Source organism: Sminthopsis crassicaudata, chromosome 1 (genome assembly GCF_048593235.1).
Source record: "Sminthopsis crassicaudata isolate SCR6 chromosome 1, ASM4859323v1, whole genome shotgun sequence".
NCBI classification, from domain to species: domain Eukaryota; kingdom Metazoa; phylum Chordata; class Mammalia; order Dasyuromorphia; family Dasyuridae; genus Sminthopsis; species Sminthopsis crassicaudata.
The window spans coordinates 321,333,460-321,360,831 of NC_133617.1; the positions used below are offsets into that span (position 1 = coordinate 321,333,460).

Sequence of the window (27,372 nt, forward strand, 5' to 3'; positions counted from 1 at the left end):
GTTGTTTGGAGGGAAATTTGGGACAGCTCAATTGGGCCCCCTCTTTTTTTGCCATAATCCCCACATCCCATACATAAATTTTAATATAAATTTTGAACTCTATTAGACCAAAGAGTTTTTCTTCCACATTATAGAACTCATGATACTTGAGTTGACAAGGTTCAATGCATGGTTCACTACATTTAATCATAGTGAAAATGTGGCTTTTCAGGCATGATTTAATTATCACCATTGGAAACATATTATCTAGAGTTTATATATCCTCAGCTAAACCATTTAAGATTTGTTACACCCAGTTAATTATTGTCACAGTTTTCTAGTTATGATGATGGTTAAAGGATCTTGTTTTATTTATTTATGTGGGTCTTATTTGTTTGTTTGTTTTTTTAATCTAGGTTGCTACAGATCAGAGAACATGTCCAAGGTTAATTAGGATAATGCATTGGGGTCATGGTGATATAGTAGGTGAGTTAAATTTCAATAGGATTCCTCTTGTGTGTGTTTGTTTTTGCTTTTAATCTTTATACTTTACATACTACAATAATTTATAAAAAGTAATTCATTTCCCTCATCAGCCACAAAATGCCATTACATTGAAGAGAAACTGATCCTTTGCTTTTACTAGTGTAAACATAACAGACTTGTATTTTACTTTATATGTATTATATATAGACCACCATGCCATTTGAAATTTAAAGTTTTGAAGAAATGGAAAGATGTAGAGAGAGAGACAGAGACAGAGAGATGCAGAGAAAGAGTTGGAGAGACAGAGAGAGAGATACACACAAAGAGAATGAGAGAGAAAAGAGAGAGAGAGAGAGAGAGAGAGAGAGAGAGAGAGAGAGAGAGAGAGAGAGAGAGAGAGAGAGAATGAAATGAGGAATGTACTTAATAAATCAGAAGTTAAGGCTGCTTAGTGACAGTATAGGATTTCATTTTTTTTTATATGGAAAAAAAATCTATTTTCTGAGCACCATAAAATTAAAGTGCTAGGCTTTTTTAAATGTTTGGGGAAGACCAAAATGAAACAATGGCTACATTTAAACAGGTGCACAAAAGTTGATTCAACTGCTTTATTCTGTATGAATATAATTTATATCTACTTATGAAATATATATGTATATTCTCTTTACTTTTATTAGGTATATGCTCATATATGTTCTTTCTTGAGGGAATTTAAGTTTCTTGCCAAATATTGATTGTTCTTTTTATGTGTACTTTTATTCTCTGTATCCAGCACAGTCCCATATTCATATTTGCCTCTTCCTAAATACTTATTGATTGATTGAAATTAGTGACCATGATGTGAAAACCATAATGTGCTATATTAGGCATTGAAGTGGAAGTGAGGGCAGATACAAAGATAATAAGTGGTTTTTTGAAATGTAGTCAGAACATATAAAGAAGTGTTGTTTACATTTTAACCATCACCACATCAAAACAAGCAATCAAAATTAGATATTGAGAATTGCTGTTCAGTAGAAGATAATCAGGAAAGTAGGACAACTCAAAATAATGTTATAATATTATTTGCAGGAATTGGGAGAATTTAGGCATGCAGAAACAAAGATTTGAAGAATGGATTAATGAATTTTGTCTTTAACTGCTTCAGAAATTATAGACTCTTTTAAGTTTTGGGAAGCACCTGAATGATAATATAGTTCAATTCATACTCAAATATGGGTCTTCCACACTGTATATATGACAATGTATCATCTGACCTCAGTTGGAAGACTTTCACATTGGGTATTTTATATCTTCAGAATAATTTTATATAGAATACATATTAGTTTGAAATAGCAAAAGTAGAAATAAGATGCAGAAGACATAAAAATAGAATTAAGTCAGTATTAGGAAAAAGCTCTTAACAATTAGCATTATCACAAAATGAAGTAGGTTAACTGTTATTAGAAGGTTTCAAATGAAAATTGAATAACTTAAGAATAATTTCTCACTCTTCTTTGCATTTATTATTCTGCCCTATTTAAACTCCACATATAAAATGTCCCTTCCAGGATAAGCTCATCAGTTCTAAACTCATGACATCACTGCTTAATCAAGTCTTGATTGACACCACAGCCATCTGCCCTCTTATTGGAGTGCTGAGGGCAGAGTATCCAACTTCTCCTAATACCTTCCTTAACAGAGGGCATAAACTGAACTCTAAGCTCATTTCCCTTTGTATTTACTGCTCTTCCTGATTTCATCTCCATAAAATGATTATCCCAAGATAGTTATCTCCTAGTGTCCAGCTCATTCATTCCCTCTCTTCTACATCCTTTTGTGTGTTGTCTCCCCCTTTAGAATCTAAGCTCCTTGAGGTCATTTTTTTTATTAATTGTATCTTTAGTGCTCTAGGCACAATGCCTAAAATATAGTAGGCTCTTAATAAATGTTTATTAGACTGTATTTTAACATTATAAAGGTTATTCATGTCTCTGGTGGCAGTTTGAATTGATAATTGAGACTAAATATAAGATTTATGATTTTATATTTTTAATCTAGCTTGGAAATGATTATTAAATCACATACACACACTATTTGGGATATTTTTGTTACTTTTATTTTAGCATAAGCATTTTCCAAGTATAGTACTTTGTGCTTCTGTTTGTAACTGCTTACTATTCAGATATTTTTAAGAGAAACATCATTAAATTTGTCTGAAAAAATCATATTTTCATTGTAATAAACTTTCTTGACTTAAATTACATGAGTTTTAGATCTAAATATAATTAGTTACATAATCTCTCGTTTTAGCAACAGAGATTTTTTTCTTGAATATTGACAAATAAAAAATAGCAAAAAAGTGAGGGAAAACACATAAATGATATTTTGAAAATTTGGATATTTATTAAAATATAAGAACTGCAATAATCAATATTATCATTATTAAATAGTTATTTGTCCTTTAATCACATCCTCTGGCACTATGTAGACTATCGGGAAAATCAGGATGCAAGATTCAGTTCAAAGATCAACCCATTCCATTTTTTCCCTTTCACATTTGTATTAAATAGTTAGAAATTGTAAAATTCATATATTTTAACATTTATCTCATATAGTACTTTTGAGACAATTTTTTCTTGTCAGCAAAAAAAAAGAGATTCCAATGTATTTAAAAACAGTATGGGAAATGGAAATTTTATGTTATTTTCAAATACTTTTTAAAAACTCAGTCACTGCAGTGGAAAGCTTATTTTGCACTAAGCAAATTCATGCAGAGCTGTAATCTTCTAGGTAAGGTCAGGTGGGCCCTATGTTAATCCCCTACTACAACATTCCCAAATACTTTTTCATGCCCCCTGCTGTAATAATTCCAGAGTATTTTGTACTGATACAGCACCTTGCTTGAAAATTACCTTGCTGTTAAAATATCCACACATCATTTCAGTCAAACAGATTTTTGGAAAGACTACAAAAATTAGGTGACTCATTGTGCAAAAGGTCACAAAATAAAACAGAAAAAACAAGTCCTCTTGGCTTACTAATGACTTTTTCCCAATTAAGCAACTCTGAGCCCCAGTTCTATGTGTAAATTCATGATAAATTAATTTCACTTGAAAATTTATTTGTTCCTCATTGATGATATACTCTCAAAATTTCAGCAAACCTAATAAAGGAAAATCCAGATGTCCTAAATTGGTCATTAATGAATCCCTTACTTCCTTCAATTTATATTACAAAAAAGATAACCCAGAAGTGTCTTTCCAATAATGTTATTTGAAATAGTACTCTAAAAGTCATTTCATGTATAAATCTTCAAAATCATTCTTAGCAAAAGGAGTATGAAGCCATGAGTGGCAATTCTTTTTTCTTCCATCTTTCAGAGTGTTATTTATAGTATAGATTTATAAGACTGAAAGGGAATCTAAGAGGCCAACTTGTTTATATTTGTCTATAATATGAGGAATTAATTTTCCCCCAACTCACTCAGCAATGTAAGTGTTTAAGATTATTTTTAAAAATCAGGGATAATGATTTCAAACTATCCCATATCAGGGCCCTACAACTGCCTAATAATCTTCATACTTTACCTAAATTCAAATATAAAATATGGTGATACTGTCCTTCACTGACAATAATGCCAATGATCTATCATTCAGCATTCTCCTTCAGATTTATCATTTTAATGCCTTGATTCTTTCTACACAATTCTTGCTTTGTTAGTCTTTATTATATTAGTGCTCTTCTCTCAAACCATTTTAACTTTTCCCTAATGACTGTTAATGTGTTCTTGTAATTTATTGACAAGAATTGCTAAGAGGTAGTTTTGGAAGAAGCTTGTATTTAAAAGCTTCACTAAAGACCAAAAGAAAGACCACTGATAGTAGCATCTTTAGTATGCTCATGATATTAATGGAAAATATTGAAGGGGTTGAAATGCCTCACCAATTCTTATGGGAACTACACTAATATGAACAGAAAACCCAGCAGCAGGTAATTTGCTAAAGATTTCATATTTCACAGCAACAGTAAACTACTTTTCCGATAAAAGCAGAATAAAATATTTCATTGGCAAGAAAGCTTCTTTTGGAGTTAAGCTACTTATGACCTAATGATGAAGACTTGGCCACTTGTTGGCTCTGGGGAAGCTCTTTAGAAGTTATAAAATAGCTATAAATTAAGACAGTGGTAGATAAATCTTTCGTTCTCCTGCAGCTTGTACAATAATCTTGATTTTCCTGACATAAGAATGAGTTTGAAATGAGAAAGTGTGATGTTTTCTATCTGAAAAGTTATAGCACAATGTCAATACTATCCATCTACAATGACACATCCAGTATTCTTAAATTTAAGGTTTCAACATGATATTAATACCTTTTTTTGGGAGGGGAGGGCACATGGATATTTTGCCAATTTTCTGATATGCTTATACTAATTAGTATAGCATAACTTGTAAAGATTGTAGGAATCACAACATCGTTCGTATTTTCATTCAATTTAGTGCTAGTAAAACTCAACTAATGAATTTATTTCAATTGTGATTTTTGGATCAATGAGGAAGTGATGAAAATTGAAAAGGATTCAAAAAAGATAATCAAAGATGCTAAAGAATTTGGAAAATAAGTTTTTTTGTTGAAACATTGAACAAATTGAAGTTATTAAAAATACAAAGCAGATAAATAAAAAGCAACTTTTCAATGGTCTTCAAATAGCTTAAGGAGAATCACTTATAAAGCAAATGAATTTTGTCAAATACTATGCAAATGCTGAGGTACACAGAAAAAGTAATAATATAAAATAAATTCCCAGCCCACAAATAATTTTAAACTATTATTAATAATGGTTAATGTTTAATATTAATATTTAATTTATAATTAATATTAAATGATAGCCAATAATATATACAAGTTACCCTTTAATACCTATCTGTATATGTATATATGTCTATCAGTTTATATATATATATATATATATATATATATATATATATGTATGTATGTATGTATCTATGCTATATATCATGTTTAAATACTTAAATAGAACTATCATGATATTTATTTGAATATTTTCTGCAATGACAGCTCATCAGACAATAATGAATGCCTTCTTATCATACATTAGTCATGTCTGTATCCTCCTTTAAGTTCATCAGAGAAGACCAGTAAAGCAGAGTGACTACTTGCCAGTCACTACTTTCTCTTGAAACACTAATCTGAATTTTATATTTCTTTGTACTCTTCTCCCCATTATCCATTTGTCTGTCTTTCATTATCTCTTCCTCCTTTCTAGATTCTCTATTAATATAAAAAGAAATGCTATCCTACTAGTCCCTTGGGCTCCCAACTTAGGAATCATCCTGTATTTCTCACTATCCCTCACTTACTAATCCACTCTGTTGCCAAAGCCTGTCAATTTCAAATGTTAGCATCTCTCAGATATGCTTCCTTCTTTCCTCTGATAAAGCTGTTCTTCACTTAAGCATTCATGTTATAAATATATATAACAATAAGTATAACCTGATATAGTTTACCTCTCTCAATTCTCTTCTTATTTCAATTAATTCATACAGGCTTATTTCAGTTAATTCTTGAATTAATTGAATTAACAACTTCAATTAGTTCATATAGCCACTAAAGTGATCTTCCTAAAATGGAGATCTGATTATGTCATACACCTACTTAAGAAACTCCACAGTCTTCTTGTGGCCTCCAGGAAGAAATACAAAATATTTTGTTTGGGACTGAAATCCCTTCATAACCTAACCTCCCACACCTGTCCAGTATTCTTACATCTCATTCCCTAATAGATATATTTTAATTGTTACACTGTCATCCCGGATGTTCTAAAATTTTGAACTCCTTGTGTCACCTCTGGGAATTTTCTTTTGCTACCCCACATGCCTGGAAGACAGAACTTCTTCTGCTCTATCCACTGACTCCCTTGCTTCCTTTAATTCCCAGCTAATATCCTTTTATTTTCTTATCAGGAGCCTTAATTCCATTCCATTCCCTTTTTAAATTATTTCCTATTAATCCTGTATAAAATGTGTTTTGCACATATACACATATTGTTTTCTCCATTAGATTGTAAGCCCTTTGAGGGCAGAGAGCTTTTGCCTCCTTTTGTATACTCAAACATTAGCACAGTGTCCAACATAAAGAAATCACTTAATGATTTTTTAAATAACTTTATGCATGAATGGCACTTGCAAAGTGGTAGCTTTAAGGGCTTGAGGGCCATTTTAGAATTTCTTTGTTTCCTGGGATAACTGGATCATAAAAATAGAACTGGAAAAAATCTTGGAAATTTTTATTTCCCTCATATTACAGATGAACAAACAGAAGCTTATATTGGTAAAAATGTGGCTTGCCCAAGTTATTGTCACTTGCTCAAAGTCACTCCAAGCAAAAAATAAATCAATTTGAAATCTGTTTCTCTGCATTTAAAAATCAAAGTTTTTTTTTAATTTTTTATTATATATATATTTTTATAATATTATCCCTTGTATTCATTTTTCCAAATTATCCCCCCTCCCTCTTTTCCCTCCCCCCGATGACAGGCAATCCCATACATTTTACATGTGTTACAATATAGTCTAGGTACAATACATGTGTGTGAATATCATTTTCTTGTTGCACAATAAACATTAGAATCCGAAGGTATATGCAACCTGGGCAGACAGATATTAGTGCTAACAATTTACATTCACTTCCCAGTGTTTCTTCTCTGGGTGTAGCTACCTCTGTCCATCATTGATCAACTGGAAGTGAGTTGGATCTTCTTTATGTTGAAAAAAATCAAAGTTTTTTAAATTAATTTTTTGTTTGTTTCAATAAAGTACCACACAATATCTTTTCACCACCCCTGAAATATTCATTAAAAAGTAGCCAATGTACTGGTAATGAGCCTTTCCATTCTTACCTAAGCTGCTCTTCACAAAACAAAGATACTCTGTTGCCAGGCAAAAATCTGGAAACTTTCTTAAAAGTCAGAACATACCAGAACATGGGATATCAGAGTATCACATAGGAAACAGTATACAAAATAGGACTTAAATGTTTTGTCTTCTTATATTGAGGCAATTTGATTTGCTTGACTATACATTTTTCTTAACAATAAATTTGTTTTCCCTGCCCTTGAGAGAAAGAAAAAATATAGTTTTGTTAATTTTTTTTTTAATTAAAAGAGATGGTAGATTGCTACATATGTGAAATGTGTTACTTTTACTCATGGTCAATATTTTATTAGTTTTATTTGCATATTTTACTTTGTTATGAGGCTTCTTGTCAAATAAAAGTAATTATATATATTTACAATGTAAATAAAAAAAATTAGTTATATTTTTAAGAATTTTGTTTTGAGTATTCTAAAATTTTAAGGATTAGACTTCAGAGCTTTACAAAGCTAGTGGTAGGAATCACCAATTTTAATATTGGCAATTATTATTATTTTTTATTCTCTACTATGAAAAGAAATAAATGAGAAATTGATATTTAGCACTGTTTCCTGTAGGATGGATATTAGAATGTGTTGTTTTTATCCATCTTAAGAAGACTTCTTTATACCAAAAAATAGATTTTCATAACCTGAACAAATTTAGGCATTGATCCCCTTTTCCACTTTTTCCTTCATCATCATGTTCATCTTCATTCTCATTTTATCCCACTCTTCCACCCTCTTCCTATATTCATCAATATTATCCTACTCCCAAACTGACACAATATTACCCACAAAACTAGATTTATATAGACGATTTTAGATGTTTTAGAAATAATAAAAGTTATATTATAGCATCAATGAGATAGCACCCTCTACTCTTAAATCATCCCTTAACTTTTTCATTAGAAGATATTGATAAAAGCTGAAATATATAGAAAGTATATTTATATTTATATATTTAGTTTTTAGCAAGAAGTGCTCTGACTGCCCTTTTTTATTCTCAGTGGCAGGTAGCACAAGCTTCAGAAAGTAACCATGTATCTAGGAGGATTACACATGGGAAAGATGTAGCCATAATTGATTTTAATATGATAGTCCAGTAGACATCAGGCATGGAGAGACAAACACATAATTAGGACTGTCTAAAAAAAGAACATGATAAAGAGAGAGGTGAGTCACATAAGACAGAACATTACTCCCTGATGTGGAGTAGACAGTGGGAATAGGGATGAAGATCAATCTCCTGTTGGTATGTGGCAAAACTATCCTGCAGTGCTAAACTATATCCCCAAAGACATAGTTTATAATGGACTTCTATTTTAAGATACCAAGTAATAGTTTTATATTGTTGGTTGTTAGTGAGAAAATAAAACAATTCTGCACAATCATAGTATCAGAATAACATATAATTCCAAAAGTTTCTTTTTATCCTTAAGCATTTTTGAAAATAAAGGTAAAGTAACCAAATCTTCAAATATATATCATGAGATTAAATTCAGAAAATCACATTTAACATTTTATTCAGCATAAATTAGAATTATATAATAACATGAGTATAGCTCAGTTAAATGAGCTATTAAATTAGGAGATTGTATCGATTTCACAAGGATTTGACCAAAGGACATATGAAATTACTCAGAAATGTTTCTTTTTTAAAAGTACCTATGATTCTGTAAATCCAGTTTTCTCTTTTGATATTCTTTCCTACATTCTGATCCTACTCTACTTTCTTATGTATACAACTATTAATATATCCATTTTTAAATTTTAATTTCACAATATAACTGACCTGCTAAAAAACAAATGCTAATTTTTTGTGTGTAGACAATCTAAACTTCTCAGTCTAACTTGTTTCATTTCTATTTAATCTAACAGATTATCAAGTATATACTACATTTCAGTTACGGTGCAAAATTCCTAGAATGCAAAATTCTAGGAATACAAAGACAAAAGATTAAACAGTTCCTGTGCTCAAATATCTTACTGACTTTTCCAATCTTATTGTTTCTTTTGAAACCTATCCCTTCCAGTTTAGTAAAATCAGAAGTGTCCTTATCATATACATGTACACATATACATATGTAATATATGTATACATATACATGTGAACACATACATATATACACATACTTTTAATAATAAACACTCATGTAGTACTCAATTGTTGTAGTGATTGTCTCTATCTCAAATTATGAACTTCTAATAAATTATAGAGTAGAAAATGTAAAGTATGAGTTAGATAATACAAATTCACTGAGCTACACAGAGAGTAATACAAAATCCAAAGGGAAGTTCATATTGTTTGTAGTTCATGTTTAATTACAAATTACATACTTTCTACTATTATTTTGTATCATTTATCTATATATTAAAGGTATTATTTATTCTATAACATTTATCAAATTTTACAGTAACAGTTATTTTATATTTTGTTTTGTTTTCCAAATAGGGAATAAAGAGTATGTTAGTATCAGGAAGAGATTCAATTCCTTAGTAACTGATTCAAAGGTATCCATTTATTATTTCGGAAAAGTTGAACTAAGTGGCATTACTTGACTTCAGTGTCAAACTAAGCTTGTATTTCCTGACTTTTACCTCTAACCAGATCCTTCAAAGAATTTAAATGTGTTATGATATTTCATTCATTTTATTTCAGTGTTATATTCATATAACCTTTAAAACTCTGTTAGTGCTCTTGTCCTTATCAGGAATTTTAATGAGAAGTTGTACACTCCCACTAAATTATATGAGTTCACACAATTCCAGAGAGCTTTGATTATTAAATGGAAAGGATGATAAATGCGCTTTCAACACTACTATGTCTGAGAAGTTCAAAGTCCTAAAGAAGAATAAAAGGCCTAAGAGCATATGTATGTGTGTAATATGTATGTGTGTATATTTGTACACACCAGTATATTGATAGACATGCACATGTGTGTGCATGCATATACATAAAAACACATATGCACATGTACATGTTTATTTTGTATGTATGCATATGCATATACATATGTAATTATGGGAAATTAAGGAAATAGATGTTATTGGAAGATTTCAAAGAAAATTAAGAAAACTTTTGACTGTTAAAGTAGCATATGATTCAGTAAGGCCAAGATTTAGTTGACAAAAGTTTTCTAAAATAATGATAGAAAAATGTATTAAACTGCAAGAACAATCTTATTTTCCCTTTAACTTAATTATTTTTCAACAGGATCACTATTTCCATAGAGTCAACTTAATTAAACAAACATCTTATTAAAGCTAACTAACTGTATGCTAGACAGTGTGCTATACAACTAGAGAGACAAAGAAAGATGTACAATCTTTTGGAGGAGACAATATAAAAACAGCACTGTATAAACAGAAATTAGCTCAATTTCATGTGATATATCTTTCAAAAATCATGCATATCTTACAGGATGAAGAAAAAAGGTATCTCAAATGTAAAAGACTAGTCTTAACTTTTGTCAAATTTCCTAGAAAGACTGAAGCTACTATATAAAATATCTGAATGATTTGCTCATGCATTTATTTTGTTTATCTAAAGAAGTCATGGGAATCTAAGAGAAGACATAATGAGTCACATAAACTAACTCACCTTTGTAGATATGACATTTGCTAGCTAGTTGAAGGCTTTGCATTTTGTACTCCTAAGGGAATTAGGTCCCCATGGAGAATTACTGTTGGTTGTTTCTACTCATTGACATGCTTTTTTTATGAGAATGAATAAAACTTCAATTTATCCAGCTTATTATTTCATATAATTGCAATAGTCAACACCCCATTTAAAACTGAATTAAATATAATGAAAGAAACATACTTGCTACTAGAGGTAAATAAAATTCCATTAAAAAGCAATCATGAGACTACTGCCCAATAGAGCATCCATGATGAACTCTCAAAACACTTAAATTGTAATTATTTCAAAACTATTTTTTAATAGTTAAGATTTTTAAAATAAATATATCATCTCTATGCATTCACCACTTTCTTAAATGGCAGGAGTCTCCAAAATTGCAGAAGTGCATTTTATTGGCATGATGCTTGCTGCTGTGCCAACCTTTTCTCATCTTTTTCTCCTCTATTTTTAACACCATAGAAATCTCTCATGAAATAGCGACATACACTATATTTGGAGGAGAAAGTTTATTACTCCATTTTCTAGGCACTCTTTGTTTTTTGCATTCCCCAGCCTGTAAATCAAAATCCTTGAGGGACTCATGCCATCCCAGGGAAGTGAAATGATTCAGAGTTGCTCAAAGTTCATTGAGTGGGTATATTCTCCTAAGCTGTGCATTGGCAGTTTGCTGTGTCATCAATCTTGTTCAGCTGAACGACATGACAATTTGTCTGGACAACACTCCATAAAGGATAGCAAAAGGTTATTGTTAGGTTATGAAGTTTTTCTGACAAGTGTGGTATGCCAGCTTATATAACTGTAAAACAAACCTTAAACTCATAAACTGTTTTGTAAGGGCCTCATCTAGCTATCATTTTTATGGACACATTAATAAGTGAAGTTTGTACTACCTAGTAATGAATAGCTTATAAACAAGTAGGACAGTTATCTGTAAATTCTGAATTCTAAGAGACTTGGTCCTATCCTTTTCTGTGTCCCTATCTCTGTGCTTGTCTGTCTGTCTCTGACTCGCTCCATCACTAGTATATTTGCACTCTGGCAGACAATGAGCATTAATAGTTCCTAGCAAATAAACTTGACTTAACATTGATGTTTTAAGTACATTATACTTAAACTATTATGGCTTAGGTTGTTTTATAACTAAATGCAAAAATCCTAAGAATCCAGAATTTTGCTCATCTTGCAAATCAAGCCATTTTGCATACATATTTGATTTCATTGGGAGCACACATGTAAGTGTTACACTCAAATGAATGACTTATGTTGAAAGAAATAGAAAATAAACTAAAGTTGATAAGACAGTGAGTATCAACAAGAGGAATTTATAATCAATTTTTTAGATGAATATCCTATCCCAGAACAGTCATAACTTCTTAAAAGTTCTGACATGAAAAAGATGTGATTAGTACTCTAGCAATATTAATCTTTTTTGATTGACATTAAATGCTATTACAAACTAGTGGCCAGTTAATTCTAAAATTATATAAGGTCGTATTTGAGGGTAGTAACTATGAGAATGCAGAAGATAGTCCAATCTAAGACAGATTGGGAAGAAAATAGATGAAGGAGGCCATTAAATCAAAGGTAATTGGAAAAATAGAAACTATGACAGTGGAAAATCATTTTGTAGATAATAAAATTGTTTTGGATATTTACACAACTTTTGGGCTTTTTCTCTTTTGTTTTGTTTTGTTTTTAAATAGGACAGTGTTGGGAAAGAGAAAATGATAAGGATCCAGAATTATAAGAATATTGTTTCAAACTCTGTTTTGCCATTTACTACCTTTGTGATCTTGCACAAATCATATAACATCTTTGAGCCTAAAAATAGGTGATGTCTAAAATATTTTTCTAGTCTATTCTATGATATTATATAGTAGAATAATCATCTGGACAACTAAAAATGTGTAACTGAATCTTTAATGATAAGATAGAAGTTGTGGCTTTTGTTTGTCCATTCTAGCAGAACTGTGGCATTAGGGAAATGATAGCATGACATTTAAGGGAATTAGATTTTAATGAGGGAGGGCTGGGCAAGGTCATCTGCCTCACTTTCTCCTTCACATTCATCTGGGTCTAGTGGCATGATATATTTCAGGACAACTGGAGATGACCCAGGATGAAGTAGGAGATGTTGGCCTTTTTAAGACAAGGTCTTCAGCAGGTTTCATTTTAAAAGAGGCCACTCCTATTCAGTGCTTAAGATTAAGTAGCAATTAAGGCAAATAATATTGTCTTTCACTTAGTCCCCCCCCCAAAAAAAAAATCCAAATGAATAAATAAATGAATGAATCTGGGAGAGGAAGGCCTTTAGGCCTTCCTTCAGGCTAGAAAGCCAAAGCAGAAATGACTACTACTTATATTTAATCTGAACATACAAGTTTTCTGAAGGATAAAGTATAAAACTAAAAGAGTATGTGATTGAGATATAAGCCTTTAGGGTATAAAAAGCTAGAGAATGAAAAGAAGAAGAAATTTTAAAAAGGAGTAATTAGCAAAAATAGAGTAGAATCTATTTAAAATGTCTCTGAAATTGAGTAGGGGAGTATTTTAAGGGATGGACAAAAGTTTAAAACAGCACTGGAACTAACAAGAACTAGGAACTCTAGAAACTTTGAGTGAAATGTTGGACTTGATTTCTGAAGAGAGGGGCCAAATTTTAGGTTAATGGGAATGAAAAGATGATTATTGAATGGGGACAATGAGTATAGACCACAAATTCAGAGACTTATGGATTTGAGATTTGGAAGAAACTTCAGAGGCCATCTAGATTGACTAATATCACACTGGAATAGTCTCTTTACTACCTAACAAGTAATCATCCAGCCTTTGGAATAATATTGTCAGAGCAATGAAGGGAGAAGATTGAGTAATAACTAGAAAATTTATCAGAGTCAACCCAAGGTTTATTTAATTGTTTTTAGTTTGTTTATTTAAAGCAGAGTGACTTCTATTTATTTGGAGACAAAAGGTAATGAACTTATAGGGTGATAGTAACAATCCAGAGAAGATGAATAGAAGATTTAGGTACATTTTTTAAATTGCCAAAGATGAGATTCAAATGGTTAAAATAATATTTAGAAAATCTCCTTAAGCTTTTGCGCTTCTTTGTTTCATACTTCAATTTCATTTTCTAATTTGGACTTTATGTCCTTGTCATATCCCCCTGTAGAACTGAAAGGCTTTTGTGGAGAAAATATAATGTCATATTTTTTTCTTTGTATCCCTTATACTACTCTATTAATATAGACAGTGAAGATATTTAATAAATGTTTTTATAATTAAATTCCAAATATTTGTTCACTTAAATTGAGGTCCTGCTTTGAGCTATAACTTGACAACTTCAAAAGAAAGGCGGGGTAACATAGATAACAGAAAATATCCTGACTGTGAGTGAAGACAAAATTCCTAGGACATCTGTAGCACAGACTGTCTAATTCCCCAAAGAAATTAGCAAAATCCATTTCTAATTGCAAATACTAAATCTAAATTTGGATTTTAAAATCCAAATCAACTCTACTCACTTAAAAAAATGCTCTGAATCACTATTGATTAAAGAAATGCAAATTAACACAATTCTACAGTACCACTATACATCTCTCAGATTGACTAAGATGACAGAAAAAGATAATGATAAATGATGGAGGGATGTAGGAAAACTGGGACATTAATACATTATTGGTGGAGTTGTGAAGTGATGCAACCATTATGGAGAGTAATTTGGAACTATGTCCAAAGCTGTACATACATTTTGATCTAGCAGTGTCCCTACTGGGTCTCTAATGCAAATAAATCAAAAAAGGAAGAAAAATAACAAATATGCAAAAATGTTTTTAGCAGCTCTTTTTGTGGTGGCAAGGAACTGGAAACAGTGGGTGTCTGTCAGTCAGGGAATGGCTGAATAATTTATCGCATATGTATGTTATTTTTTAATAAAAACACTTTTGTTTTTAAAACACATGCAGAGATAGTTCATCCTTGCAAAATCCTGTATTCCAAATTTTTTCTCCTTCCCTTATCCCCACAATCTTCCTCATATGGTAAACAATCCAATATATATGTCAAACATGCAGTTCTGATGAACATATTTTCAGAATTATCATGCAGTGTAAGAAAAATCAGATCAAAAAGATGGTTATTTCCATCACATGACTATTGGAACTGGTCTGAATCACCTCACTGGCTCATTAAAAAGCCATGTTCATCAGAAACAACATTCATAAAACATTGTTGTTGCTGTGTACAGGGTTTTCCTGGCTCTACTTATTTCACTCAGCATCAGTTCATGTAAGTCTCTCTAGGCCTTTTTAAATCATCCTACTGATCATTTCTTATAGGAAAATAGTATTCCATAACATTCACATATTGTAACTTATCCAGCAATTCTCCCACTGATGCACAGCCATTCATTTCCAGTTCATTGCCACTACAAAAAGGGCAGGCACAAATATTTTTTTTCACATATGAGGTCTTTTCCATTTTTTATGATCTCTTTGGGGTAAAAATCTAGAAGAAATACTGTTAGATCAAAGAGTATACACAGTTTGATAGTTCTTTGGGCACAGTTCTTCATTGTTCTCTATAAAGGTTGGATCAGTTCACAAATTCAACAACAATGCAGTAGTGTTCTAGTTTTCCCATATCCCCTCCAACATTCATCATTATCTTTTCCTGTCATCTCAGCCAATCTTAGAGGAGAGCAAATCTCAGAGTTCTCTTAATTTGCATTTATCTGATCAATATTGATTTAGAGAATTTTTTGTATGATTAGATATGGTTTTAATTTTTTCATCTGAAAATTGCCTGTTTATATCCTTTGACCATTTATCAGTTGGAGAATGGCTTGAATTCTTACAAATCTGAGTCAATTCTCTATATATTTTAGAAATAAGGCCTTTATCAGAACACTTGGATGAAATTTTTTTCCCAGTTTATTGCTTTCCTTCTGATTTTGTCTGCATTAGCTTTGTTTGTACAAAACCTTTTTAACTTAACATAATTCAAATTATTTATTTGATGTTCAATTATGAGTTCCAGTTCTTCTTTGTCCACAAATTTATTCCTTCTCCTCAGATCTGAGGGGTAGACTATCCTTTCTTCTCTTAATTTGCTTATAATATCACTATGTCTAAATCATGACATTTCAACCTTATCTTGGTACATAGGGTGTTAAATGTGGGTCAGTGCTTAGTTTCTGTCATACTAATTTGACTCAGCAATCTTTGTCACATAGTGAGTTTTTAATCCCAGAAGCTTATGGCTTATCAAATACTACATTACTATAGTCATTAACTATTGTTTTCTGAACTTAAGGCAGTCCACTGATGTACTACTCTGTTTTTTTGTTTGTTTGTTTGTTTGGTTTTATTTTATTTTTTAAATATTTTTATGTTATAATAATTACTTTTTTTTGACAGTACATATGCATAGGTAATTTTTTAGAACATTATCCCTTGCACTCACTCCGATTTTTCCCTTCCTTCCCTCCACCCCTTCTCCTAGATGGCAGGCAGTCTTATACATTTTAGATATGTTATAGTATATCCTAGATACAATATATGTGTACAGAGCCAAATTTCTTATTGCACAGGAAGAACTGGATTCCGAAGGTAAAAATAACTTGGGAAGAAAAACAAAAATGCAAACAGTTTATATTCATTTCCCAGTGTTCCTTCTCTGGGTGTAGCTGATTCTGCCCATCATTAATCAATTGGAACTGAATTAGATCTCTTTGTCGAAGATATTCACTTCCATCAGAATACATCCTTATACAGTATTGTTGTTGAAGTGTATAATGATCTCCTTGTTCTGCTCATTGCACTCAGCATCAGTTCATGTAAGTCTATCCAAGCCTCTCTGTATTCATCCTACTGGTCATTTCTTACAGAGCAATAATATTCCATAACATTCATATACCACAATTTACTCAACCATTCTCCAATTGATGGGCATCCATTCATTTTCCAGTTTCTACCCACTACAAAAAGGGCTGCCACAAACATTTTGGCACATACAGGTCCCTTTTTCTTCTTTAGTATTTCTTTGGGATATAAGCCCATAGACTGTTTCTTAGCCAGTAACAAATGGTTCTGATGACTATTGCTTTATAATATATTTCTAGGTCTGGTACAGCTGGGACACCTTCATTTGAATTATTTTCAATAATTCCCTTTAAATTCTTGACCTTTTGTTCTTCCAGATGAATTTTGTTATTATTTCTTCCAGTTCCGTAAAATAACTCCTTGGAAATTTGATTGGTATGATGGCAATGAATAAGTAGATTAATTAGGGTAGAATTGTCATTTTTATTATATTAGCTGGGCCTACCCATGAGCACTTGATACTTGATATTCTTCCAATTGATTAGATCTGACATTATTTGTGTAGAAAATGATTTGTAGTTCTGTTCATAGTTCTTGACTATGCCTTGGTTGTTGTGCCAGTTTCCTTTTAATGTCTTGACACAGTTTCCCTAATTGTCCAGTTCAATTACTTTGCCTCAGATTATACCCATTCCCTCTTAATGTTTAATAGGATAAAGGTCTTTATCCATTTTAGATGTCATTAGAATATCAGGAGCCTCTCCAGTATCTCCAATTATGTCATCCTAGGTGCCTCCCCCCATTAGTTCATTCCCATCCAGGTCTCCCTCCCCACATTATGCCATTGTTTTTGTTACCTTATAAAAGAATTTTGCATCTGACATTCGCTGCTGGATTCTTTGAGAGGATAGTCTGATTCAACCCTGGGACCAACCATGGATCCATTTGGTCCCAGTAAATCTCTCCATTAAATAAATTGTTAAATTGTTCTCTAATCTCTATCTTGCTCAGTTTCTCTGGCATTACATGGTGAGTAGACATGGCAAGTATGTTTTATCTACAATTATTGTAAATGGAATTTCTTTTTGTTTCTCTTCTTGCTGGACTTTGTTGATAACATGTAGAGATGCTGATTATTTAAGTAGATTTATTTTATATCCTGGAACCTTGCTAAAGTTGTAAATTGTTTCTACTACCTTTTTAGTTTATTATCTAGGATTCTCTAAAATATTATCATATCATCTGCAAAGAGTGACAATTTGGTTTACTCATTACCTATTCTAATTCCTTTAATCTGTTTTTCTTCTCTTATTGCTAAAGTTAACATTTCCAATGCACTATTGAATCGTAATAGTGATGGGGCAACCTTGTTTCTCCTCTGATCTTATTGGGAATGGTTCTAGTTTGTCCCCCTTGCATATGATGCTTGTTGATAGTTTTAGATGCTTCTGATCATTTTAAAGAAATCTCAATTTATTTCTATACTCTCTAGTGTTTTTAATAGGAATTGGTTAAATATTTTGTCAAATGCTTTTTCAGCCTCAATTGAGATGATTTCTGTTAGTTTGGTTATTGATATAATCACTTATGCTAATAGTTGGTTACTGATATAACACTTATGCTAACATTGAACCACCCCTGCATCCCTGGTATAAATACTACTTAATATATTATATTATCCTGGGGATAACTTGCTGTAATCTCTTTGCTAATTGTAGAGCACTGGAAAGATGCAGAGTGCTGGAACTCTGAAAAGGTGTACTTAAATCCAGAACAGCAGAGTACTTAAGACTAAGTACCTACTCAATGTGATATAATGGTTCTATAAACATATACTTAGATGATATAGCGATGTTATGACTCTCCTCATAATTGGTACCTGCTGAATGTGATGTGGTAAGGTAATTATAGGAAAGGATTGGAGGGCTGAGGGAGAGAGCTACCATTTAATTTAATATTTTTGCATCGATTTTCATTAGAAAAATTGCTCTATAATTGTCTTTCTCTATTTCGACCCTGCCTGGTTTCTGTATCAGTACCATATATGGGATATAAAAAGAATTTGGTAGAACTTATTTCCTGATTTTTCTAGATAATATGTCTAGTTTTAGAATTGTTCTTTAAATGTTTGGTGAAATGCAAATATAAATCCATTTGGCCCTGGAATTTTTTTTTTCCTTAGGAAATTAATAGCTTGAATTATTTAAGTAATTGATTTCCTTCTCTGTTAATCTAGGGAATCTATATTTTTGTAAGTATTCATCCTTTTCACACAGATTATCAGATTTATTGGCATATAATTGGCAAAATTGTTGTTCTAATTTCCTCTTCATTGGGTCAGCCTTTTCATTTTTGATACTCAAAATTTAATTTTCTTCTTTCCCTTTTCTAAATAAATGAATTAAAAGTTTGTTTTGTTGTTGTTTTTTTTCATAAACCAACTTTTAGTTTTGTTTATTAGCTTAATAGTTTTCTTTCAATTTTATTAATCTCCACTTTTATTTTCAGAATTTCAAATTTGTATTTAATTAGGGGTTTTAAATTTGTTCTTTGTACTAGCTTTTTTAGTTGCATGCCCAAATCATTTGATCTTCTCTTTCTCTATGTTATGCAAATAAGCATCACGTTTGCCCTAAGAACTGCTTTGACTGCATCCAATAAATTTTTATCTCATTACTGTCATTCTCTTGGATGAAATTACTGATTGTAACTATGATTTGTTATTTTACCTACTCATTCTTTTAGGATTAAAATATTTAGTTTCCAATTAATATTTGTCCCCTATATATAATTTTGTTCTCTCTTTCCACCCTATCCATAGTAGTGTTTTTACCCACCCCACCCACTACCTTATTTTCTATCAACCCTTCCCCACCTTCTCTTACCTTTTTCCCTAGTATTTCTGCCCTTCCTTCAATCCTGTACCTCCCTTTTATTTTCCTTTCTTATCTTACATCTTTTAAAAACAATTATTAAAACTTTTTATTTTTAAAACACACACATGGATAATTTCCCAACATTAACTCCTGCAAAAACCTGTATTCCAAATTTTCTCCCTCCTCCTCCACTCTATCCTTCAGATGCCAGGCAATCAGCTCTCGTAGTTCTCTCTCTAGGTATAGATGACTCTTTTTATCACAAAGTCATTGAAACTGGCTTCTATCATCTCATTGTTGAAAAGAGCCATGTCCATCAGAATTGGTCATTTTATAATCTTGTTGTCATGTACAATGATCTCTTTGTTCTGTTAATTTCACTCAGCATCAGTTCATTAAAGCCTCTCTAGGCATCTCCATAATCATCCTACTCATCTTTTGTTATAGAAAAATAATATTCCATACAATTCATATATCATAATTTATTTAGTCTTTTGCCAACTTATGGGCATCCGCTTAGTTTCCACAAATATTTTTGCTATGTGGGTCCTTTTCCATCCTTTATGATTTGGGGGGGATGTAAGCCCAGTAAAAATATTGCTGGATCAAAGGGTGTACACAGTTTGATGCTCTTTAAGCATAGTTCCAAATTGCTCTCCAGAATAATTGAATCAGTTCACAACTCCACCAACAATGTATTAGTGTCCCAGTTTTCCCACATCCACTCTAACATTCATCATTATCTTTTCCACTCATCTTAGCCAATCTGAGAAGTGTGTAGTAGTACTTCAGAGTTATCTTAATTTTCATTTCTCTAATCAATAGTGATTTAGAGCATCTTTTTTATGATTAGATATGGTTTCAATTTCTTCATCTGAAAATTGTACAGGTTCCATGTACTGCAAGAAAAAAAGTATATTCCTTTCTATTTCCATTCAATTTTCTTCAAAGATCTATCATATCTATCATATCAGCATTTTTTTTCTTCCATTTCACAAATTTTCTAGAATTCTATTGACCTCCATTACTTCTTTTTATTTACTTTGTGGTTATATTTGTCTAGTTCTGAGATAGCAAAGCTGAGATTCCCCCACTAGTATAGTTCTGCTATCTAATTCTTCTTGCAGCTCTCTTAACTTCTCTTCTAGGATTTTGAATACTATACCTCTTGGTCCATGTATGTTTAATAATCATATTGTTTCATTATCTGTGATACTTTTAATAGAATGCAATTTCCTTTCTTATCTTTTTAAATAAGATCTATTTTTGCTTTTGCTTGATCTGAAATCAGGATTGCTACCCATGCTTTTTTTTTTTTTTTTTTTTTTTACTTCAGCTGAAACATAATAGATTCTGCTCCATCCTTTTACCTTTACTCTGAATGTATCACTCTGCTTTAAATATGTTTCTTGTAAACAACAAATTGTAGGATTCTAGGTTTTATCCAGTTTGCTCTTCACTTCTGTTTTATGGGAAAGTTCATCCCATTAACATTCACAATTAAAATTACTAACTCTTATTTCTTGCCTTCTTGTTTTCCCCCAGTTATACTTTTCTCTTTTCTTTCCATCTTTCCCTCCTCCCTAGTATTTTGCTTCTGATCATCTCCTCCCTCAACAGCCCTTCCTTTTTTATAGCTCTCCCTTCTACTTCTACTTATCCCTCTTCTTCCAATAGAATGACTTTTTTTCCTCTAGTTTCCTTTTTATGTCATTATAATAAAAATAAATTATACCTGAACTCTCTAAATATACTCATAAAAGAGATACAGATCTCAATAGTTTAATATATCATCTTCCCACATAAGGATATAAGCTTTTTAACTTTTAAAAGAAAGTTATTCTTTTCTTTTTTTTTTTTTTTTTACTTTTTTGTGCTCCTCTTGATTTCTGCATTTAGAGATCAAATTTTCTAGTCAGCTCTGATCTTTTCATCAGAATTTAAGAAATTCACTTGTGTCATTGAATGTCCATCTTTTCTCTTAAGAGATAATAGTCAATTTTGCTATATGATTGATTCTAGAAGGCAATCCAAGTTTTTTTTTTTGTTTTTTTTTTTTTGTTTGTTTTTTTTGAATATCAGATTCCATGTTCTTCAATTCTTTAAGGTGGAAGCTGCTAGGTCCTGGGTAAACCTGATTGTGGTTCCTCAATATTTGAATCATTTCCTCTGGCTGCTTGCAATATTTTCTTCTTGATTTGATAATTCTGAAATTTGGCTAAGATGTTCCTTGGAGTTTTCCTTTTGTGGTCTCTTTCAGGAGGTGATTGTTAAATTATTCCTATGGCTATTTTACCCTCCAGTTCTAGGATATCTGGGCAGTTTTCCTTGACAATTTCCTGAAAAATGATATCTAGGCTCTTTTTTTCATCATCTTTTTAAGGAAATCCAATAATTCTTAGATTGTCACTCCTGGATCTATTTTCCAGGTCAGTTATTTTTCCAGTGACATATTTGACATTTTCTTTTATTTTTGTTTCAGTTTTATAGTTGACTGATTCTTGAAGTCTCATTGAGTCATTCATTTCTGTTTCTTCAATTCTAATTTTTAGTGACTTATTTTCTTCAGTTATCTTTTTTAAATCTCCTTTTGCATTTGGCCAATGGAACTTTAAGATGAGGTGTTTTGTTCATTGCATTTTTTTTCTTCCATTTCACAAATTCTGTGTTTTTTTTTAATAAATTGGTTTCTTTTTCATATTTATTTTGAAAGGAGTTAAATCCTTTTTTCCATTTCATAAAATCTATTTTGCAAGGAGTTATATGCTTTTTCCATTTCATCACATCTATCTTTTAAGGAATTTTCAGATAATTTATTTTGTTTTTCCTTTTCCAAACTCTCTTGTCAATTTCATTTATTTTCCCACTTTTTCTTCTCTCTTTTAAGATCCTTTTTTGAATTCTTCCAAGACACCATTGTGAAATATGGACCAACTCATATCACCCTTTGGAACTTCATCTGATGATGATTTGCCTATAGGATCTTCAGGGTTTCAGGTCTTTTATTCTCTTTATCCATAAAAGCTATCTAGCTCAGATTTCTTTTTTGCTTTTTTGCTCATTTGCTTTTAAAAGTTGAGGTCTGCTCTTAAGGCACCAGGGTAACAGCTGCTTTAGTTTGCCCTGGCACCCATGTTTTGACTGGGGTTCAGAAGCTCAATATTTGCCTTTTGTATTTGCTTTGAATGTCTTACAGGTTATCTGCTGTTCCACTGACTTGTAAGCAGGAGAGAGTAGCTTTAGCGTCTCCCACTAGATTCTCCAGTGGCCAATGCCACAATCCCAGGCTCTCTGTTCCCTGCCCAGAGTTCTTTGCACTGGGTCTGCAAATGGCAGCCTCTCCCTTTGCCTGATTGAAAAAGACCTTTTCTGAAGTTCTTTCAAAGTATTTTCTCAAATTTTGTTACGCTCCAAATATTTGTAAGTTCTGTCACTCCAAAACCTGTCAAAAATGTTTTATCTGGTGTTAATATGAGGGATACTAGGAGGAACTCGGGTAAATATCTGTCCACTCTTCACTATCTTGGCTCCTCCCCACCCCCTACTTCTTTATAGGGTCAGAAAAATTTATATCTCCAACTGAATGATGAAAATATTTCCTCTGAGAGAAAATCTGATAAGATCAAGCTACAGACAATGCTCATCCCCCTCCCTTCTCTCCCTTTATTGTAATAGGCATTTTGTTCTTCTTTCTTTGAACCAATTTTCCCATCATATCTCCCCTTTCCGTTTTCCATTACAGACCTTTTCCTACACCTTAAAGTCTTTTTCTTTAATGTCATCACATCAATGTCCATTCTCTTACACACTCACTCTATGTGATGCTCTCATCTGTCTGCCCTAGTGATAGATACAGATTGCAAGAGTTGCAAATATCCTTTTCCCTTCTAAGTAAATAGTTTATCCTTTCAATATATATATGTATATATATATATATATATATATATATAATTTCCCCTGTTCACCTTTCTAAGCTTCTCTTGAGTCCTGTGCTTGAAGATTAAATTTTCTGTTTTTTTTTTTTTTTTTTTTTTCAATATAAATGATTGAAAATATCTTACTTCATTGAAGCTCTATCAATTCCCCTAAAAGATGATGTTGAATCTTGCTGGGTAATTAATTTCTAGTTGTAACTTTAGGTCTTTTGCCTTTTGAAATATGTTATTCCAGGCCCTGTGATCCTTAATTGTAGAAAGTGACTGATCCTGGGTAATCATTACAGTTGTTCCTTGATATTTGAATGGTATTTGTCTGGAAGCTTGCAGTACTTTTTTTCCTTGAGAATGAAGTCTTGCTACAATGTTCCTTGGAGTTTTCCTTGTGAGATCTCTTTTCAAAGGTGATCATTCTTTGAATTAGTATTTCCCCTTCTATTTCTAGAATATTGGGGCAATTTTCCTTAATGCTCTCTTATAGAATGCTATCCAGCCTCTTTTTTTTGTTGTTTTTTTTTTTTTTTTTTTTTTTTGGTACTATTTTCCAGGACAGCTGTTTTTCCAATGAGATATTTCACATTTTCTTTCATTTGTTCATTCTTTTACTTTGTTTGACTGATTCTTCCTGTCTCACAAAGTCATTAGTTTCCATTTGCCCTGTTCTAGTTTTTGATATGTGATTTTCTTCAGTTATCATTTGTATATCTTTTCCCATTTGGTTAATTCTAGTTTAAAGGAGTTGTTTATTTCAGACAATTCTTTCTTTTTCCTTACTAAGCTGTCATACGGACCTCTTATTTCTTTTTTATTTTTTTCTGTCTCTTTTATTTGCCTTTTAAACTCTTTTATGAGCACTTCCAAAAAGCCTCTTTGTGCTTGGAACCAATTTCATTCATTCTGTCAGACTCTGTTCAGAGATTTAGTTTCATGTGGGTTTTGAGGGAAAATGAGAGACCTCAAGCAGTTTTTTTGCTTTACTCAGCCATCTTGGCTCCATCCCAGAAATCCAAGAATGACATTCAAAAAGTGAAAAGAAAGAAAAAGAAAATGTGTTTTGAATTAATGAGAATAGAAGACAGCAAATGAAGTTCAAGCAATTTTCAAATATGGAGGAAAATGATAATACAAAAATTCCACATATTGATAAGTCAAGATCTACACATAGTATGCAGTTGAAGAAACTTGGAATCTTAATCTTTCCCCTTTGTTGACAACTTATTCAATTGTTCACATATCGAGTAACTGTGAATTTAGCAAATGTCATGAACTAATTCAAATTCTTATCTGTATTTCAACAGATGTTTTGCCTTAATAATTCAAAATATATTTTCTCTTAATATTTAAGTGTCTGTGAATTCCAAACCATCTGTTTATAATGTATTTGCATTTCATATCAAATTGATGCTGAGGGAACTATTAGTTGTGTGAGAATACTTGAGGGCCTTTCATAACTCTCATATATTGATTCATCCATATTGCATGTCACACTTTACTCTGAAATTTTAGAAATATCTCAAAGTATCCTGTTGGCAATGAGAAAACTATATCCTGTTTTCCTTAGTTGAATAAAAACCCATAAGTTATAAGAAGAAAGTATTTTGTAAAATTAAAGTATAAATACATTACTCAAATTTCTCCCAGAATAGATGAAACCAAGTGCTATTGAAATCAGGAAATGCTCGTTTTATTATTAAATAAGTTATATTACACTTAGCATGTGCTTAGTGAATATTTTTTCCTAAAGATATACTCTGAAACCTCATCTTTGTGAAGGAGCAGTCTTAGCTTTACAAAGGCCAAACTAGTGATATGAACACAAGATTTGATGAGTTCTATAACACTGAAGAACTTTGAGTATAGACAGAATAATGGATCCAAAGAAGCTTTCAATTGAGAACAAACCTAGCTAAATTTAGAATTATCATCATTACAGCATTTGATACTGGCTCATTAAACAATCAACTAAAAAAGGCAAAATATGATTGTATAAATAAACTATAGGTTCATCATAATTTGAATTTTTTTAAAAAGGTGGTATATGGCCTCAGTATAAAAATTCCTTAAAGATATATTTTATTTGTTTTTTTTTTAAATTGTTTTGTTTTGAGTCTAAACTGCTCTCATCAACATAAAGAATTCCTATCAAAAACAACAGATCACAAACCAGTCTAAAACTTAGAGTCTTTCACATTTACCTAGAACACATAGAAGTTAGCTGAATCTTTGTGAGGGAAAATTTTAAAAGTTTTCAGGGCTATCATTCCCCATTTAAAATAAATAAATGAATAAATTTAATCTTTCCTTACCAGAATGACTATCAAATAGTCATGAAAAAGTCTTTACTTCTAAAAAAGCAATGGCTTTTTCTTAAAACTTCCCAATAGACTACCCATTTTTGCCAAATCTTAGTTTGAAATGTGCTGAATAAAAAAAATACAACTTCCTTTCTTCAAATTTCAATCAAAGTGATTAACATGATTGTTTTAAACTTTGTTTCAAATGTTTGTTTTAGAATCTAGAGGGATCTTTAAAATAAGCCTGTCTCCTGATTGAAATTTCATGGAACACCTTCCCTCTTCCATGTTGTCAAACACCTTCAAAGAGAACAAGCATGGCATCAAAGTCAGCTACCACAATGATAGTAAATTCATGAACTTGAAAAGATTACAAGTCAAAATTAAAGCCTAATTTTTTTAGTTTGTAGATGATTTTGACTGAATGCAGCCTCCAAGCCTGAAATGCAACAAAATATGGATTAATTCTCTGCTACTTTTGATAATGTGGGCCTAACAATTTACACCAAGAAAACACACACAACAGCCAGCACTATACCATCGATATGTGAAACCATGGGTGACAGTAAATAAAGAAATTTTGAATTCTGTGGACAAGTTCACTTACCATGGCAGTATACTTTCCAGGATTGTACATATTGATAATGATACACATATAACTACTGAAGCTCAAAAAAGGTATGTTATTTTTACCAAAGTCCTTGGAAGACTGTCATATACTTCAATGTAAAAAAAAAAAAAAAAAAAAAAAAAAAAAAAAAAAAGTTTTGTTTTCAAGTTGAAATAATATTAAAGAAAATGTATTTAAAAATCAGTGTTATAACCCTTTCCCAAATTGAATTACTAATCATTTGTACTACTTACAATCTTTCCTGAAACTATATTGTAAAGATCAGCAACACCTGACGTCATATAAATAAATCTTATATGTGTTAACTCTCATTTGACTGTGAACTCTTTGAGAGCAAATTCTGGCAAAATTTGGCCATAGAAAGAAACAAACAAAATAACCCAAAATCTACATTCTATTTAGACACAACAGACATTAAGTGTATATAATTCACTTGGGCTAATCATTCACATAAAGGATTGGAAAAGACCCCAGTGGTCACTGAGTCCAACCCAGACCAGAAAAAAACACTTTTTTCCTCCTACAAACTCTCCAATAAGTGCTCATATGTCTTTTGCTTAAAGACACCCTGGGAGAAAGACGTTATCCATGCCATTTTGTAACAGATGGCATTGTTAGGAACTTTTGTTTTCACTTTTTTTTTTTTTTTTTTTTTTTTACTTAAAGCCAGAATTTGGCTCTTTTCCATGTCCATCCATCCTCCTATTTCTGTTCACAAGGTCAAAGACAAGAAATCTCATTTTGTTTGGAGATGATAGCCTTTCAAATACTTGAAAATCATTATAGTGCTT

General features: G+C 31.6%; 1 protein-coding gene across 1 annotated transcript in view; it reads left to right on the forward strand.

Annotated features, from left to right (window-relative positions):
* Positions 1–411: 411 nt before the first annotated feature.
* Positions 412–27,372, forward strand: part of CDH18 (cadherin 18) — an 860,832-nt gene continuing 833,871 nt past the window's right edge. Inside the window, exon 1 of the mRNA XM_074279089.1 lies at positions 412–465. The gene's annotated coding sequence lies outside the window, so the exon portion shown is untranslated. The remainder of the gene's footprint in view (positions 466–27,372) is intronic.